The following is an 18,050-nucleotide window of genomic DNA, read 5'->3' as shown; positions in this document are numbered from 1 at the left end:
TGATTCTACCTCTGTAAGGTATCCAGAGCAATCAAATTCATAGAGACAAAAGTAGAATGGTGGTTGCCAGAGGTGGGACAGGAGGAAATGGAGAGTTTGTGTTTAATGAGTACAGAGTTTCAGTATTACAAAATGAAAAGAGTTCTAGAGATTGCTTACACTATATGAATGAACTTCACACAATACTGATCTGATACTTAAAAACGGTTATGATGGTAAATTTTATTTTGTGTATTTGACCACAATTTAAAAATAAAAAATATTAAATGATAAGAAGGTGGGTGAGGTAATGATAAGTTAGGCTGAAAACAGAGAGGCTGGGAAAAATCAGAATACCCAGAAAAAATTCCTGAGCCCCGGTCACCAGTGCAAAAGAGTATTAACCATTAAAATGAACCAAATAGTAAGGAACAGAAACCCTGATTCCAGCTGTTCAAAGACAAAGCCAGGCTATACTCATCTGGAGAAGAGATGTTACTGTTCCTCCCTGGGGAGGTCAGCCTTCCCATTAAATGGGCAAAGGAGTCCCTTCTATGCAGCAAAGATTGAAAAACAAGGTGTATTCTTAATTTTTAAAGAGTTTGAATGCATATATCCTACTATCTATTACTATGTTCTTTTTATGTCCTATAAAATATACTATAGGTTATAAGTAAAAAAAAAATAAAACCACTTCCATGATTTGTAAAGTTGGTAACCCTGCAGGGGTGTGGGCAGGAGGCCCCCAACCAATACTGAGCTTATGAAATAGAAGCTCCAGGCAGGGCGGTGGAGAGCAGACACCTGTGCCACCTGTGGGACCAGGAAAAGTAGGCTCCTTTCTTTCCACAGGTGTGGACCTGGAAAATCAGCAATGGCTGACATTACCATAATGAGAGCTGTATGTTACAAGATCCATGGTGCTCCAAAATATGTTTCCAACAAAGTCATAAAGTCTTCTCTGAAATTTAAACAGATTAAAAGCAGCAATTTTATGAGATTAATAGAGGCCTAGTGCATAAAATTCAGTGGGGGAGGGAAGGGGTCCCTCAACCTGGCCTGCACCCTCTCAAAATCCAGGACCACTGGCTCCTAACCATTCACCTGCCTGCCTGCCTGATTGCCCCTAACCACTTCTGCCTGCCTGCCTGATCACTCCTAATCACTCACCTATCTGACTGATAACCCCTAACCATTTGCCTGCCTGCTTGATTGCCCCCAACTGTCTCTGCCTCGGGCCCCGCCACCACAACTTCACCCAGAAGGTCATCCAGAAAGACGTCTGGAGGTTGTTTGGTTGTCTAGTCTAATTAGCATATTATGCTTTTATCCTATATAATAAAGAAGTAATATGCAAATTGACCATCACTCCAACACACAAAATGGCTGCCCCCATATGGTCAAAGATGGCTGCCACAAGATGGCCAGCAGGGGAAGGCAGTTATGGGTAATCAGGCCTGCAAGGGAAGCAGTTAGGGGCAATCAGGCCAGGAGGGAAGCAGTTAGATGTCGATCAGGCTGGCAGGGGAGTGGTTGGGGGGTGATCAGGCTGGCAGGCAGAAGTGGTTAGGGGCAATCAGGCAGGCAGGCAGGCAAGCAATTGGGAGCCAGCAGTCTTGTATTGTGAGAGGGCAGTCAAACATCCCTTGAGGGGTCCCTATTGGAGAGGGTGCAGGCTGGACTGAGGGACACACATACTGTGTGCATGAATTTCGTGCACTGAGCCTCTAGTTATTATAGATAGGAATAAGCAATATTAAAATGAGAAAAATAATCTCAGAAGTCAATAGCCTAATTTCCTACATAATAGAGGATTCACACCCACAGACACTTCCACCTGCATGAACACTTCTAATTGTGGGCACTGTCAATACTGAAGAAGACAGCCTGTTTTACTATAGACAGTTCTGGAGATTGATAAAGTTCCTGAAAAGTTGCCTCCCTGTAACTTCTACTTCCTGGACTTAGCCTTATCTTCTCAAAACAAAGAGATTATTTTAAATTACTTAGGTGCTTTAGGATTGTTTGAAAACACTCCTATCCATCATGACATAACATATAATTTGCTTGGACGTACACGCATACCACACAAGTCAGTAAACAGTCTTTTCATGGCAGTAAGGCACAAAGTTCCTGCTCTGAAGAGCTTAGATTCTGGAGATCAGAGTAACAGTAAATTTATTTTCCTAGTGAAAAACAGTTAACATTGTGACCGATACTCTGCCTGCAATATGCTCACTGTGAAAAAAACTGTCATCTTTGAAGAAGGAATAGATAGCCTATGAATTCTGTTTGAGTTTCAAAAGACAATTTCCCTCCAGGCATAATCAATATATTTCAAACTAATTATAGTCTCAACTGACCCACTAAAATTTCCAATTGCCAAGAATAATAAGTTGCTCCTTTCATCCATTATCTTGAACAAATATTGTATAGTTGTTTTTAAAGCGTGGGTAAAAATTTTATCATGTGGTAAATTCATCCTATTTTTTTTAAGAAAACAAAAAATGTTAATGGGTTCTATTTTTAAAAATTCCCTCAACTACTTCCTGGAAGAGTGCCATACATACAATTATTTATTATTTTCCTTTCTCTGATGAAAGATATGAAACATAAAATTAAACAAAAATGAAATATAAAATTAAATAAAAAGTTATCACGTTTCCCTTAAATGTACAGTTTTAAATATGAACTATCCACCTCTGGAAAAGGCTGCAGTGGCTATAGTGCTGGATTCCTTGTGCACAAGGAAGGTACTAAAAGATGACTTTATCTAGGAGGCTGTTTTGGGTCTATGACAAGAGCTCAGTCATCATTTGTTTTCATTGACAGTCACAGACTTGTTTTTTGTAAAAACTAAAAGATCTCATGTAACTTTGGTAGCTACTTTAAATATTTTTTTCTCAATGAATAATTCACTCAAAAACATGTTGGCTAAAGTTAACTTTTTGGTACTTTATCAAAATAAAATCATAAAATAATATTTACAAATTTTATTCTCAAGCAGTTTCCTTCTATAAAACCAACACTGGCTCGTGCATTTCAAGACAATAGCCCAGCCCCTGGTCTTCAATTCAGTCCCAGGTGGCTTAAGCACCAGGGAGCACCAGGGAGCACCAGGCCTTTGAAGGCGCGCCCTGCTTTTCAGAAGCAGACACTGCTTTCAGTGCATTCCTTCAGACCCCAAACACGAAATTCCAGTGAAATATTAATTTAAAAATGCAAAACTCAAATTAGGATGCTCATATAAAGTAATATAAAACCTTATATAAACCATGGTAATGAGAGTAAGCTCAATCATAAGAAAGAAGATATTTAGTTAGGAAGATGACTTTAATTATTGCTACTCAGAGTTGTCTTTAATAGGTGGCAGAGGCTATTCAATAGCCCCATAAACTGAAAAATGAACGGCAAAGAGCCACAGCTTATTTCTTTGCCTTACCATCCTATAGCCTCCAATTAATTGTCTTTCCCCAAATAACTGCTCATAACCAATGCAGTAAATTTTTCTCCACCTCAAAAGTCTATTCCTTTGGCTGTATCAACATCTCAGGCAAAAAGACCAAGTAAGCCACACCTGCCCAAGGGTATCAGTTTGAATCCTTGATAAGTGCCTGTATCCCAGAGCCTGTTAGAGATGCAGGCTTAGGCTCCACCCACCCTGATGAGTCAGGACCTTTCCTTGTGTTCCCATCATCCTCATTACATGTGCCATGCTCTATTTGTCGATGTTTTTATATCCTTTACTAAATTATAAACTCCTTGCCCTGCCTGGTTTGGCTCAGTGGATAGTGTCGGTATTCAGACTTAAGGGTCCCAGGATCAATTCCAGTCAAGGGCACATGCCAAGTTGTGAGCTCAATCCCCAGTGCTGGGTATGCAGGAGACACTGATCAATAATTCTCTCTTACCAGTGATGTCTCCCTCTCTCTCTCTCTCTCTCACTCTCTCTCTCTCTCTCTCTCCCTCTCCCTCTCCCTCTCCCTCTCCCTCTCCCTCTCCCTCTCCCTCTCCCTCTCCTTTCCTCTCCAAAATCAATAAAAATATATTTTTAAAAAATTATTCCTACCTTGAGGGTAGGAATATCTTACCTTATATTTTAATGAGCATACCCAGTCCCCTAATAGAGGGACATAGCAGTTACTTACATATTTTCTGAAATTATTCATATTTAGGGAAAATAATGTAAAAATTATTACAGACACACAGCAACAGCAGCTATCATTACTACTTCCAAACGCCTGACACTTTAAGTTCTCTCCAACCGGATAATAAAACTTCCTTTCTGAGAGCAATTCCTGTGCCAGGCTGACAGAGTGACACTGGTAGCTCAGTTCAGAGGTCCTCAGGTCCCCAGATAAGCACCGTCAGCTTCAGCTGGAAACTTAACTAGGGCTACAGGTAAAATAATAGGCATGAGTACCGGGAAGATTTTCACCACAAAAATGTCATAAGTAGTCCAGCCACCTGTCAGTCATATGCACAGCAGGTTTGAACAATGACAGTTGTAAGTACTGTGCATTTGTTAGGCCTGTTTTCTTTATCCTATTTAGTCTTGTCACAATGAGACTAAATTATCTTACAAAGACCCAAAGGTTATGTAAGAAAATGAGAATTTCTTTCTAAGAGATATTTTACCTTGTTTTTTATTCATGTCTCACTTGCTACACATTTTCCATCAATGATGTTGTTGGTGTGGGATTGTGTCTGTTTTAGCTGTGTTAAGTGTTACCTGCAAACAGGTTCATATTCATGGGCTTGGGATATGCCCATTTAAAATCCATGACTCAGTATAGGAGTGTCGAAATGAACATTCAGGCACAATGAAGAACAGTCAGTCATGAAGGCATGTGGCAATACAGATCCTCTGAAAAGGAGAGCGTTGATAAGAATAATATAAGTGGTAGCAGATTGAAATTTGCTAAACAAAAGAGAAAAAGAGATCAGTCTGAAATCATTAAAAGGAACTTTTAATGAAGCTGGTTCAAATGGGCATGGCATTTCTTTTCTGTTGCCTCCTGTAATACAAATACTTTCCCAACTAAGTCAGAAAGATGGTTATGGGGCTCTACCAAATTACTCTGGTCAGTTCCTGAAAAGACTAGAAATGTGAAATAGAATGAAATAATTACAAGAACAGAAATTGATTTCACAGTTTGTCTCTTATTATTATACTAGAGAGCCAGTGCATGAAATTTGTGCACAGGTCAGTGGCAGGGAGTCCCTTCAGCCCAGCTTTCACCCTCTCAAATCCAGGACTTCTTAGGAGATGTCCGACTGTGACATTCCTCTTGCAACCCAGTACCACTGGCTCCTAACTGCTCCCCTGCCTTCCTGATCACCCCTAACCTCTCTGCTTGCCTCCCTGATTGCACCTAACCTCTCTACCTGCCAACTTGGTCACCCCTAAGACCCTCTGCCTTGGCCCCTGCCACCATGCCTTTGTTTGAAAGGACATCCAAATGGATGTCCAGTCTAATTAGCATATTACCTTTTTATTAGTATAGATACCTGAACTACTGAAATAAGGGCAGAGTTCAATGAAAAAGCACAACTTCAAATATGATCACTTTTATGGATTCCCATTTTAAAGTAAATAAAATTATCTCAGCTGCCTTTCAGTATCTTAAATTGAAATTTTTATTTGCTCAAACTACTTAACCCACTGGCTTTTTTAGCATCTAGTGAGACTACTAATACAATTAAGCAAAACACTTGGCCTTTTTGTGGCTCTCTGTGCCTCAACTTCTCCAATAAGAAATTCCTTCCTAGTTTTGGAAATGAAGACCCCATATACAATGTTGGGAGAAACTCACCTTTGCATATTAGTATAAAATATGCTAGTATAAGAGGGGAATGAGGTAAAATTATTTTTCATATGAAATTTAATTTTTTGTTTCCTCCAGACTATATGCCCTAAAGATTCTAAGCTACTTTGTAATATACTAACTACTGATTTTTTTAAAGAGGGTAAGAAAATATTTCTATAGTTCTAATATCATAATAATCAGAAGAATAGGGATATTCTTCTTTTACTATATTAAAATACATTTTAATGAAGTCAGTCATGTGTAAAAATAAACTTTAATTTTTATATTATCAGTGGCCTGTATGCTTAAAGGGCTAGATTTGGGAGATGAGCTTATTCGTGGGCATATAGGATCGTTGGATAAACAGGGAAGTGTGGATCAGTGGTTAGAGGCTACAAAAGTTGCTTTTCTTTCATAGCAGTAAGGTGGCTAAGGCCCCAGGCCCATCACAGCATGGTGTCTTCTCCCCAAAACTTATTCCAAGTTCCCACCTTCAGTTCCAGGGGTCAGTAGACCCTAGTATTGCTGTCCCAGACCATACTACTGCCCCTCAATCAGACACCAGAGCACTGTAGCCACAAAGAAGGCAACTGCCCCCATGCCCAGGATCACTCTAGGCTTTGCTCACAGAACACCAGCTGTCTACCTCCACTGACCCCACACAGCTGGAAAAGCTGGCGTGGTGCCAGGATGCTGTCAGTAGAGGCGGTAGGGAACCCATCAAACCCTAACTGCCCTCCTTCTCCTGGGCACCAACTTTGTTTTTTTATCTAAAGCCACAAGAATCTGTTTCCTCAATTATCCTTTAACTCAAACTTTATGCCCATTCCTTGCCCTACCTTTACAGCTTCCTTCAGGAAAAAAAGGCATCACCTAGTGAAAGTCACATCATATGTAGCACAAAGGAACACACCGGAATTATCAAGGAGATGAAATCACTTAATATTTGGAAATATTAACAGACGGGCACCCCTCTCCCCACTCCACACTTCCGTTAGCACAGAGTCCCCTCTCAGTGGCAGGCATTCTGCATCATCTCCTCAGGATCAATATCTCAGAAGAAAACAGAGACATCTGAGTCAATGCTTGGCCTTAGGGCTTTCAAAGCCACTGGAGATGCCTGAGGAGGAAGAGGCTAGCTTGCCATCACACACCCTTCCGCCAGCCAGCACCACAGGCCAGAACAGGTCCTCGGCACAGAGTGAGGAGGCCCTGCAGAAGGCGCCCTCACTCTCTCCCCAGGCCACACTGGCCAAGCTGGGCCTCCTGCAAATGAGCTCACCAAAAGGCATGGAGCATGAGGAACACACCAGCACTTTCTTGGCTGTGAGCCACAGACATCCCTGCAGGTTCCTAGAGATGATAAATACAATGGAGGCAAAAACTGGGTCAGGACAAAAGTCAGAGAAATCACTGTTATCTCCAAGTAGGACACGTAGCCAAGAGAAACTCATATAACAATAAAAAGAAAAGAAGTTACAAATCAAGTTGAATTTCAGACTTGTTAGAGGGGCTGGAGCTGATAAAGAGGCCAGAGTGCTTTCCTGCTAATGTCATAGAAACATGTAACTCCCCCAGCATCTCACGGTCTCCAGTGGGGCTGTAAAGGACACAGTGAGAAGGCATGTCAAGTCTGAGTTATTTTTATTTTTCAACACAAAATATGGCCTCAAAACTCCTATCTGGTCTTGAGGCACAGCCCAGAAGGAAAGCAAATGCAACTATAAACACACTGACTCAGTCTCAGGACCCAAGCATTTGGAACATCCAGGGGATGGTCATCAGAGAATAATCTGTGGAAATTAAAGGAAAGGGCGTGCCAGGACAACACAGATTCCAGATCCTAATCATAGGGGACAGCATTTGGTAATTATTACTGTCAACAGAGTCACTTAGGCAACTCAATAAAGGTCTTCAAGAGAACTTGTCTATAATAATTTAAAACCAAATGAAAAGCAAGTGCTTGTGAGAATGTAGAGCCACTGGAACTGCTGACAGGAGCATAAATTGGTAAGCCACTCACAAAACCTGCTGGGCAGCATCTCCTAAAACTAAAGGTATTACACCCGGGACCCAGCCTTTCACTCCTTTGAATATACACAAAGAGAAATTAGTTCTTATGTTCACCAAAAACAGTATTACTTATAATAGATAAAAACTGGAAGCAAGCCAAATGTCTCTCAACAGTAGAATGGATAAATCCGTTCAGCAAGAAAACAGACGTGCTAGGGAGGATCACGCCTGGCTCCCATTCCCAGACGGAAAGTAAGAGCAAGGCAAGCAGGGCTCCGCCCCACCTCACAATATTCTCCATGTCCCCAAGCCAATTCAGTGAACCGTGGCTCCCAGGGAAGGCCCTCAGTCTACCTTCCGGATAAATAACAAAACTGCCTCTGTGCTGCTGCTGGCCCATTATGTGGCCCGGCAACCATATTTTAGTGGATCTATCACAATGCCAGCTTTCTCAAAGACAGTCTTCTACTTAATAGTAGTAGATAATTTCACTTGTAAACAAACCTACTTTTAGATCATCAGGCAAAATAAGTTAAGTAGAGAAGAAGAGAAAATGAAAGAGCACAGTCTATAAATTTTTTCTTTCTTGAAAAGTTCTCAGATTAAAACAACTTCTGACTGAGCTAACCTTCAAAATCTCAGCGATATGTGGGTTATACTCTCCTCCTGCCAGCCCAGGCCCTGCATCTCCTCAGGTTTTTCTCCATCTTCGATGCCCCTGCTTCCACCTTCTCCATCCAACCTTTCCTGCCACAGCTCACCAGACTTTTCTTCATAAAACCCTCATCAGATCATGTAACTCTCATCCTCAGAAACACACAATGGCTCCCTAGTATTTATACCTCCACAATGGGGTTTTCACCTCGCTCACTGGCCAGACCGCACTCCTTAGGAGAGCAGGGCCATGGCCACCACGACCATCTCATCTTGGTGGTCCAAGCAGTAAGCACACACCTCACTCCCAGCAGGAGCTGAGAAGTGCTTGGTACTGAGTGAGTAACCCTGGTTTTTACTCATTTCCTGCTACATACAGCTCTCCCTCCCCACCCGATATGGTTCCATCATTCTCTGGCCGCTCCCTGAACACAACTTGGACTCTCCTCCATAACTCTGCTCACCTGGATTCTCAACCTGCAAGGACATTTCCACCCATTTTCTGTGCATTGATATCCTTATTTCAAGCCAAGCTCAAGCGTCAAGTTTTGGGACTGAAATAGTTTCATCTCTGTCTAGAACTAATTTCCTAGTGCTTTGTACCATTGTTTATCTGTCTGTCTCTTCCACTTAAAAGCAGGGCATTTTAAAAATACATTTTTGTATCTTTCTTGTGCTTAACACAGTTATTTTGAAGACAGTAGTACATAAAAAAAGGTTGATTAAATCCAAACTCACAAGCTGCTGCAAAATTTACAAATTATACTTGTACTTACATCAACCAAAAAATAATTTTGTTCTATACATGTTGTACATTTAAGTAGGAGAAAATTTAATGACAATAAATACTATAACACCTAGCTATATCCCACAAGTATCATAAAATACTGATTATCTGTATTTCCTGCCCCCAATATCCTGGTAAACAAAAATCTAATGGACTAGCACAAATCAGATGCCCATTTATACCCATATCACAAAATGAATGAACAATAAACAGCACACACTTCAATGGTCTTCAGAAATCATATTCTAGTAAACATTATGGTTATTTCAGGAACTAAACAATTACACTAATATAAGTCCCTTAAATCAGATTCCATTTTCATTGCAAATTGTACTACATGTTTTTCCTGTACACTTTTGAAAAGATGATTTGTGGAACTTACTAGACTAAATTTCAAGTGCTACAAAGATGACTGATGATTTTAATTAAAGAGGTTAAGTCAGAATGCATAATCAAGCACAAAAGTTACATTTATTTTTTAAGGCAACTTAGGAAAAGAGAGAGTTAGACAATATGGTGGCTGGCCATTTGCTTTTACACCAACCATGACTAAGTTTATGTGATTAAAATGGGAAGGGGAATTTACCTAATTAAAATTAAGTACAAGTTGTCTTATTTGATTAGCTCTCTCCTTCACACTCCTGGGCCCCGTAACTAAATGCCCTAGTGATGGCTCTTATATACAGCTGTCATTTTAATGGAAATATACTCCAGTAAATTCAGCACATATCTGTATACCCCCAATTGTTAATTCATGTCAATCTCATTTAACAACCAGAAAAGCTATTAGAAGTTGTCAGCACTTTATTTCCCTAAATGAATGTAATTGTTTTTTCATTTCTCATCAGGTATTAACATCATCTTTTCTTAATAACAAAGTACAACAAAATTAACTGTCATAAATGCCCACTATTTTTTTAAGCCATTCATTTTAGAAACAGATTAGATGGGGATTTTGTGTGTTCAGTAGCTTCTCTCCCTTTTGACTGTTATGAAGAACACCATAATGAGGAGTGAGGAGAATCCCCACCCTCGGGAAGGAAGGGGGACAGCATCAGATGTAGTGAAAGACAGTCACCAACCGAAACCGGTTTGGCTCAATGGATAGAGCGTCGGCTTGGGGACTGGAAGGTCCCGGGTTCGATTCCGGTCAAGGGCATGTACCTTGGTTGTGGGCATATCCCCAATAGGGGGTGTGCAAGAGGCAGCTGATCAATGACTCTCTCTCATCGATGTTTCTAACTCTATCTCTCTCCTTTCCTCTCTGTACAAAATCAATAAAATATATTAAAAAAAGAAAAAGAAAAAAAAGAAAGACAGCCACCAAATCAAGGCACTCAATGTGGCATTGAGCTAAGTATTAGCACACAGTATTTTTATTATTCGCCCATGGTATCAAGATCCTGGTGATGAATAACAATGCCAATGTGGTTTTAGCTAAGTGTTTAATTTCCACAGTCCTACCCATTTTTGGGGGGGATTCATAAAAATAGTAACAACTCACCACAGAAAAAGTAGCACCTATTATGTGTTTGCTCTAATCAAGATAGTATTCTAAATACTTTGCATATTCTCTGAGTGGCCAGATTATTATGATCTTTGAACGTATAATAATCTGGCCACTCAGTGTATTTCCCATATAATATTGTAAAAGGCTAATATGCAAATTGTCCTCTCAACCAGAAGTTTGACCAGCAGGCAGGCCAGCCAACTGCCCCTGGCCAAGCTGGCTGGACCCCACCCATGCATGAATTCATGCACCAGGCCATATATCTATATACTAGTGACTCAGTGTACAAAATTTGTGCACATTAAAAGGGATTAATTAGAGGAAATAATTTAATATTGCTATTTACACTTTCTCTATAATAGAAGTGTCAGAGAGGAAAGAAAATTAATAAAATGTATATGAAAACCTTCCTCCTATCAGAGTCTGTGGCACACCATGGGACCCAGAGTTAAGTCCCTGCCCACTCACATGCACCTGAAAATCACATCAGACCCAGACCCGGCTGCATCCCCCAATTGGGCTAGATCCAGACCCAGACAGTCCCACCTTGTCAAGCCCTGCCAGGCAGGGGGCACAGCCTCATATCCCCTGGCCCAGTGCCAGGGAAGGGGGTGCAGCCTGAAGTCCCCTGTTAAGCCCCACCTGGTGGGTGGTGTGGCCCTAGGTCCCCAGCCTGGTGCTGGAGTGAGGGGAGCAGCCTGAGGTCCACTAGCCCAGCACCAGGACAGGAAGTGCACCTTAAGATTCCCTGTCAAGCCCTGAAGGGTGAGGTGGTGCAGCCTGAAGTCCCCTGTCAAGCCCCATGGGGGTGGAGGAGAGTGTAGCCTCAGGTCCCTGCTGATTGTTCATTAAGGCTCCTTATGGGAACTTGGCCTCAACTGTGGGTGCAGCCATGTTTTGTGACAGAGTGTTGGTCAATTAGCATATTCCCTCTTTATTAAATAGATAAGATATATATATAAAATCTGGCCATGTAGCTCAATATGAGGTTTTCATAATTTTCTTTAATCTCTGACATATATATACTGAGTGGCCAGATTATTAAGCATTCAGAGATCATAATAATCTGGCCACTCAGTGTATTGTTCCATTTAGTACTTACAATACCTCTCCACAGTAATACTCTGTCTCCCTAGTGAATATATGAGGAAACTGAGGAACTAGAGATGAGGCAACATGCCCAAAGCCTGAAGTTTTTAAACAGTGAAACCAGGGTTCAAAGCCATGCATGGACTCGGCCACAGGTCCTCATCCATGTGAGAGACCCTCAGCGAGGGCAGAACAAGAGTACAAGGCTTATCCAACAGAGAAACCTGAGCCCAGAGAGTCACTCCCATGGTGGTTTGAATTTTTAAAACATAATTCTAGATAGACATCTGGTAAAAGTTTAAAAGTAGCTAATGATTAGTATTCCTTGATAAAAGACAAGCAAATGTTACTTTATGAAATATTGATTGTGTTTATATACATGTATTAGTAGCAAATTCATTTCCATTTATTCAATAAAAATGTTAGTCTTACACAAAACATTAAATATAGGAACTTAACCAGGAATTCATTGATTATTTAATCATCAGATAAGGGTCCAAAATCAATGTTTCAATTTTTCCTTCAAGAAACTTCAGTCTCATTGACTCTGGCAAATCTACATGTGCTTAGCAGCACCAGTGTCAGAACAATTCACCAAAGCACTCCTTTTGTGTGTAAAATGCAAAGCTGATGCAAAATTGCCCAGCTTGTCCCGAACCACCATAGGACACAAAGAGAATCGTCACATCTCTGTCCCTTCAGCACTAGGAAAAAAAATATCCAAGATAAGAAGCAGGAATAATATTTCCTTTGCAGTTCAGTATTATTAACAGAAACCACCCTGACTGACAGGGCAGATTTGCTGCTGGTCTATCTTCCCGAGCAGAAGTCAATATACGTATCCTTTTCTCCAGGAAAACTGGCCATCCGATAGAGATCTCATCTGCTTCTCTACTAACTCCCACTAACTTTAAAGTAATTTCACACTTTTCCCATTTCTTTTCAGCGCCCAAAGTACAAGAATTACCTTGAGATCATCCAAAGATAGTCCCCTGACTGAGGGCTCTGGGCACTGCTTTAAGTAGTTGAGACCAGATGGCCAGGACAAGCACCAGCTAAAGCATGGTGCCAGAGAGGAAAGGGTAGTGCCAGCTTAGCCTGAAATTGCCATGGAGGGACAGCAGCCGCTGCTTCTTCTTTATGTCCTATACAAGTGGACTAACTTGTCTTTATATTAATAGAATTATATGACTCCACACCAGTAAAATAACTTCGTCCTACTGGAGTTTTTGCCTTGTAGCAGGTCTCCGTGCATCTGTACCCAAGATTGAGAGGATACCCTGTTTAGCTACAGGATCATTCTCAAAGCTCTTCACGCTTAAGGAGGGGAAAAATAAATCCAGAAAGAAAATAACAGCTGAACAAAAAAATATGTGAGTCTGAACAAGATGGCATAGATTCATTTCTTCCTGTCGCTCTCCACTAAGTACAACTACAAACCCTGGAAATAAAGCAAATGTCAGCCAAAGAAGAATTCTGAAAAGTATACAGAGAGGAGGGCAGAGTGGTTAGGGACCCCAGGGCCGAAAGAACAGCAGAGCAGCAGGGTGCCTTAGGATCTCCCACCCAAAAGGAGAAGTCAGCCTAGGCCTAGCATTTTCTTATTTCCAAGCTAACACCAGAAGGCAGCCCTGGGAGACCTAGTGAAAACAAGTGGCCAGTGGAGACAGAAGTCCTCCCTCCACAAACAAAAATATTAACCTCTTCTGAGAAACATGGGGAGAAGGAGGAGGTGGCTCCACCAAGGGGAACTCCACCCCAAAAGGTGACTGGAAAGCCTCTTTGTCCCCTAGGGCCTAAGATTCCCCTCTTCACGTAGAGAAACCAAAGAGTCAGGTAGCATAGGCAAGAGGGAAACCCCCTTTACACACACACACACACACACACACACACACACACACACACACACCAAATACCAAGCCTGGTTAGCATTCTCCAGTCCAGGCAGGGGGATCCTTCCACAATAACTGACTGGTGCAAAGTTGCTTTGTTCCCATGGGCTGAAGACTCCCCTCCCCCATCAAGAGACACTAAGCATCTGGACAGCACCAGTAAGAGGGATCCCAACACAGCCAGGCATAGAAACCTCACTGTCCCCATGAACTAGCGATACTCTTTCCCCATACAGAGATGCAAGGGCTGACATGGGAAAATTACTTTCACCCCTGGGACAGCACCCGAAGGGACTAGTCAGAGCTAGTGGCATCACAGACACCAAGCAGGCTTGAAAATTACTATATGCAACCACAGCCCACTAAAGCAGACTAGGATCGATCTAATAATCCTAAACAGTGTAAGTGCCTTTCAAAATAAAAAATGTAAATAGGATTCAGAGACTCATTAACTTAATAGCCAAAATGTGTAGAAAATAATAAAAATCACTAATCAAACCAAGATCCAGGAAAAGCACTACTTGTATGAAAAAAAAAGAAACAATCAAGTAGCACCAACACTGAAATAAGATATTAAAAATATCTAGTAAGGATTTTAAAGTATCCATGATAAAAATGTTTTAACCACCACTTATAAATTTTCACAAAACAAATAAAAAAAAGAAAAGTTTAAAATCTCAATTGATAGGCACAGTAATAAAATGACATGAGATAGAATCAGTGACCTTGAGGACAGAACAATAAAAGTTACCCAATCTTAACATTGGAAAGCCACATGCAAAAGATTAAAACTAGACTAACCCCATATACAAAAATTAACTCAAAATGGATCACAGACATAAATATAAGACCTAACACAATAAATTACAGAGAAGGAAACATAGACACTAGACTTACAGACCTTGGTCATAGAAAAGATTTTATGAATTTGACCACAAAGGTAAGGTAAGTAAAGGCAAAAATGAATGAATGGAACTATATCAAACAAAAAATGCTTCTGCACAGCAAAAGAAACCACAAACAAAACAAAAAAGCAATCAACCAAGAAAATATTTGCAATCAACATTTTCAAAATGCGGTTAAGCCCTGGCCACTGTGCCTCAGTGATTAGTGTCAGCTCACACACAGAAGGGTCATGGTTTGGAGTCCCAGTCAAGGGCCCACATCTGGATTGCAGGTTCATTGAATGGTCAGGACACAAGTAGGAGGCAACAGATACATGTGTCTCTCTCATATCTCTCTTCTCCCTTCCCCTCCCCTCCCCTCTGCTCTCTTCTCCTTTCTCTCTCTCTCTCTCTCTCTCTCTCTCTCTCTCTCTCTCTCTCTCTCTCTCTCTCCCTCCCTCCCTCCCTCCCTCCCTCCCTCCCTCCCTCTCTCTCTCCCTCCATCCCTCCTCCCCCCTCCCTTCTTCCCTTCCACTCTCTTTAAAAATCAATGGGGAAGCCCTAGCTGGTTTGGCTCAGTGCATAGAGCCTTGGCCTGTGAACTGAAGAGTCTTGGGTTCAATGCCTGTCAAGGGCATGTGCCTGGGTTTCAGGCTCTATCCCCAGTAGAGGGCATGCAGGATGCAGCCAATCAATGATTCTCTCATCATTGGTGTTTCTATCTCTCTCTCCCCTCAATTCCTCTTTAAATCAATAAAAAATATTTTTTAATCAATGGAGAAAATATCATCAGGTAAGGATTAACTTAAACAAATGAACACAAAAAAACAGAATTAATTTCTAAAATATTTAAGCTCATACAACTCAATGCCAAATAAACAATCCAATTAAGAATAGGCAAAATCAAATTAAATTAAAATGGGCAGAGGCCCTGGCCAATGTGGCTTAGTTGGTTGGGTGTCATCCCATGTACCGAAAAGTTTCCTGTTTGATTCCTGGTAGGGCACATGCCAGGTGTTGGGCTCAATCTCCAGCAGGAAGTGCAGGAGGCAGCTGATTAATGTTTAACTCTTAACATCAATATTTCTCTCCCTCTCCCTTTCTCTCTCTCTAAAATATCAATAAAAAAAAAACCTTTTTAAGAAAAAAATGGGCAGAGAACCTGAACAGACATTTCTCCCAAGAAGACACACAAATAGTCAGTAGATATATGAAAAGTTGCTCAACTTCACTAGTTATTAGGGAAATGCAAATCAAAACTACAGTGAGATACCATTGCATACCTGTTAAAATGGCTATTATCAACAAGACAAGTAATAACAGGTGTTGGAGAGGCTGTGGAGAAAAAGAAACCCTCATTCTTGCTGGTAGGAACATAAACTGGTAGAGCCACTATGGAAAACAGTATGAAGGTTCTTCAAAAAGTTAAGAATAGAGTTACCATATAGTCCAGCAACTCATTTGGTTGAGTATCTACCCGAAAAAAATTGAAAACATTTATTACCAAATATTCATGCACTCCTATGTTCATTGCAGCATTATCCATGGTTGAAAAGACATAGAAACAGCTGAAGTGTTCCTCAATAGATGATTGAATGAAGAAGATGTGGTGCATATATACAATGGAATACTACTCAGCCATAAGGCAAGTTGACATACTGCCATTTGCAACAACATGGGTGGATAAAGATAAAATCATGCTAAGCAAAATAAATCATATAGAAAAAGTCAAGAACAACATGCTTTCATTCATATGTAGGATATAAAACTGAAAGCAACAAATGAATAAATAGGAAAAACAAACAAACAAAAACTCATAAACACAGACAATACTATGGTGGTTACCAGAGGGAAGGGGTTAGGGGTTAGTTAAGGATAACATAAGTCAAATATATGGTTACAGAAGAAGATTTTACTTTCGGTGATGAGCACACAGTGAATATATAGGTGATGTGTCATAGAATTGTACACTTGAAACTTGGTCATAATTTTATTAACCAACTAGAGGCCCGGGGCACAAAATTCGTGCATGGGGGGGGGGGTCCCTCAGCCCAGCCTGCACCCTCTCCAATCTGGGACCCCTCCAGGGATATCCAACTGCCTGGGATCTGGTCGGACATCCCTCTCACAATCCAGGACTGTTGGCTCCCAACTGCTCGCCTGCCTGCCTTCCTGATTGCCCTTAACCACTTCTGCCTGCCAGCTTGATCACCCCCTAACCACTCCAATGCCAGACTGATGGATGTCTAACTGTTCCCCTGCTGGCCTGTTTGCCCCTAACTGCCCTCCTCTGCCAGCCTGGTCATCCCTAACTTTCCTCCCCTGCAGTGTTTATCACCCACAACTGCCCTCCCTTGCAGGCCTGGTCCCTCCCAACTGCCCTCCCCTGCTGGCCATCGTGTGGTGGCCATCTTGGGTCTACATGGGGGCAGGTTCTTTGACCACATGGGGGCAGTTATCTTAATCTTGTGTGTTGGAGTGATGGTCAATCTGCATATTATTATTTTATTAGGTAGGATAGAGGCCTGGTGTATGGGTGGGGGACAGCTGGTTTGCCCTGAAGGGTGTCCCAGATCAGGGTGGGGGTTCCCTTAGAGCTTGGGCTAGCCTGGGAGAGGGGCCTGTGGTTGTTTGCTGGCCAGCCATACCTCCTGGCAAACCAAGTGGAGGCCCTGGTATCTGAGATTTATTTACCTTCTACAATGGAAACTTTGTATCCTGGAGTGGATCCAAGCCTCCTGCTCACTTCATGGCCAGCAGTCATTTCTGTTTGTATTTGTTTACCTTTTATAATTAAAACTTTGTAGCCTTGAGTGGAGGCTTAGGCCGGCAAGGGCAGATGGAAAGCTTGGCTTTCTCCATTGCCTGGGAAACCCAAGCCCCCCTCCTGCTCTCTGTGGCCACAGCCATCTTAGTTGGGTTTATTTGCACACTCACTCTGACTGGCTTGTGGGTGTGGCTGGTGGGTGTAGTGGAGTGATGGTTAATTTGCATATTACTCTTTTATTAGATAGAATTTCACCCCAACACATTTAATTTTTAAAAATTTGCCCAATATTTACAACAGAGAAAAATAGACTACATAGTAATAATAAATAACTGAGACTCAGGAACATGTGGAACCAAAATAAATAGTCCAACAGTAGTATCTTTTTGAGTCTTAAAAGAAAAGGGAAAAGAGAATAAACTGAAATAATATTTTAAGAAACAATAACTGAAAACATTCAAATTTGATAAATGTCATGAATCTCCAGAATCATGAAACTGAATGAATTCCAAAAAGGATAAACAAAGAAATCTACACCAAAACACATCATAAACTTCTCAAAACTAAATACAAAGAAAAATCTAAAAGGTTTCAGAGAGAAACAATACATCACCTTTAGAGAAAGACCAATTCAGATTATTCATCTGAAATTACATTTTTCAAGT

The 18,050-nt window shown here is 41.2% G+C and overlaps 1 protein-coding gene across 4 annotated transcripts in view; it reads right to left on the bottom strand.

The window, feature by feature from the left end:
- Positions 1–18,050, bottom strand: part of MTUS2 (microtubule associated scaffold protein 2) — a 467,760-nt gene that overhangs the window by 374,458 nt on the left and 75,252 nt on the right. The gene's annotated exons all lie outside the window — the stretch shown is intronic.

This window comes from Pipistrellus kuhlii, unplaced genomic scaffold, assembly GCF_014108245.1.
Source record: "Pipistrellus kuhlii isolate mPipKuh1 unplaced genomic scaffold, mPipKuh1.p scaffold_m20_p_3, whole genome shotgun sequence".
Taxonomy (NCBI): domain Eukaryota; kingdom Metazoa; phylum Chordata; class Mammalia; order Chiroptera; family Vespertilionidae; genus Pipistrellus; species Pipistrellus kuhlii.
This window is presented reverse-complemented; position numbering and strand designations above follow the sequence as displayed.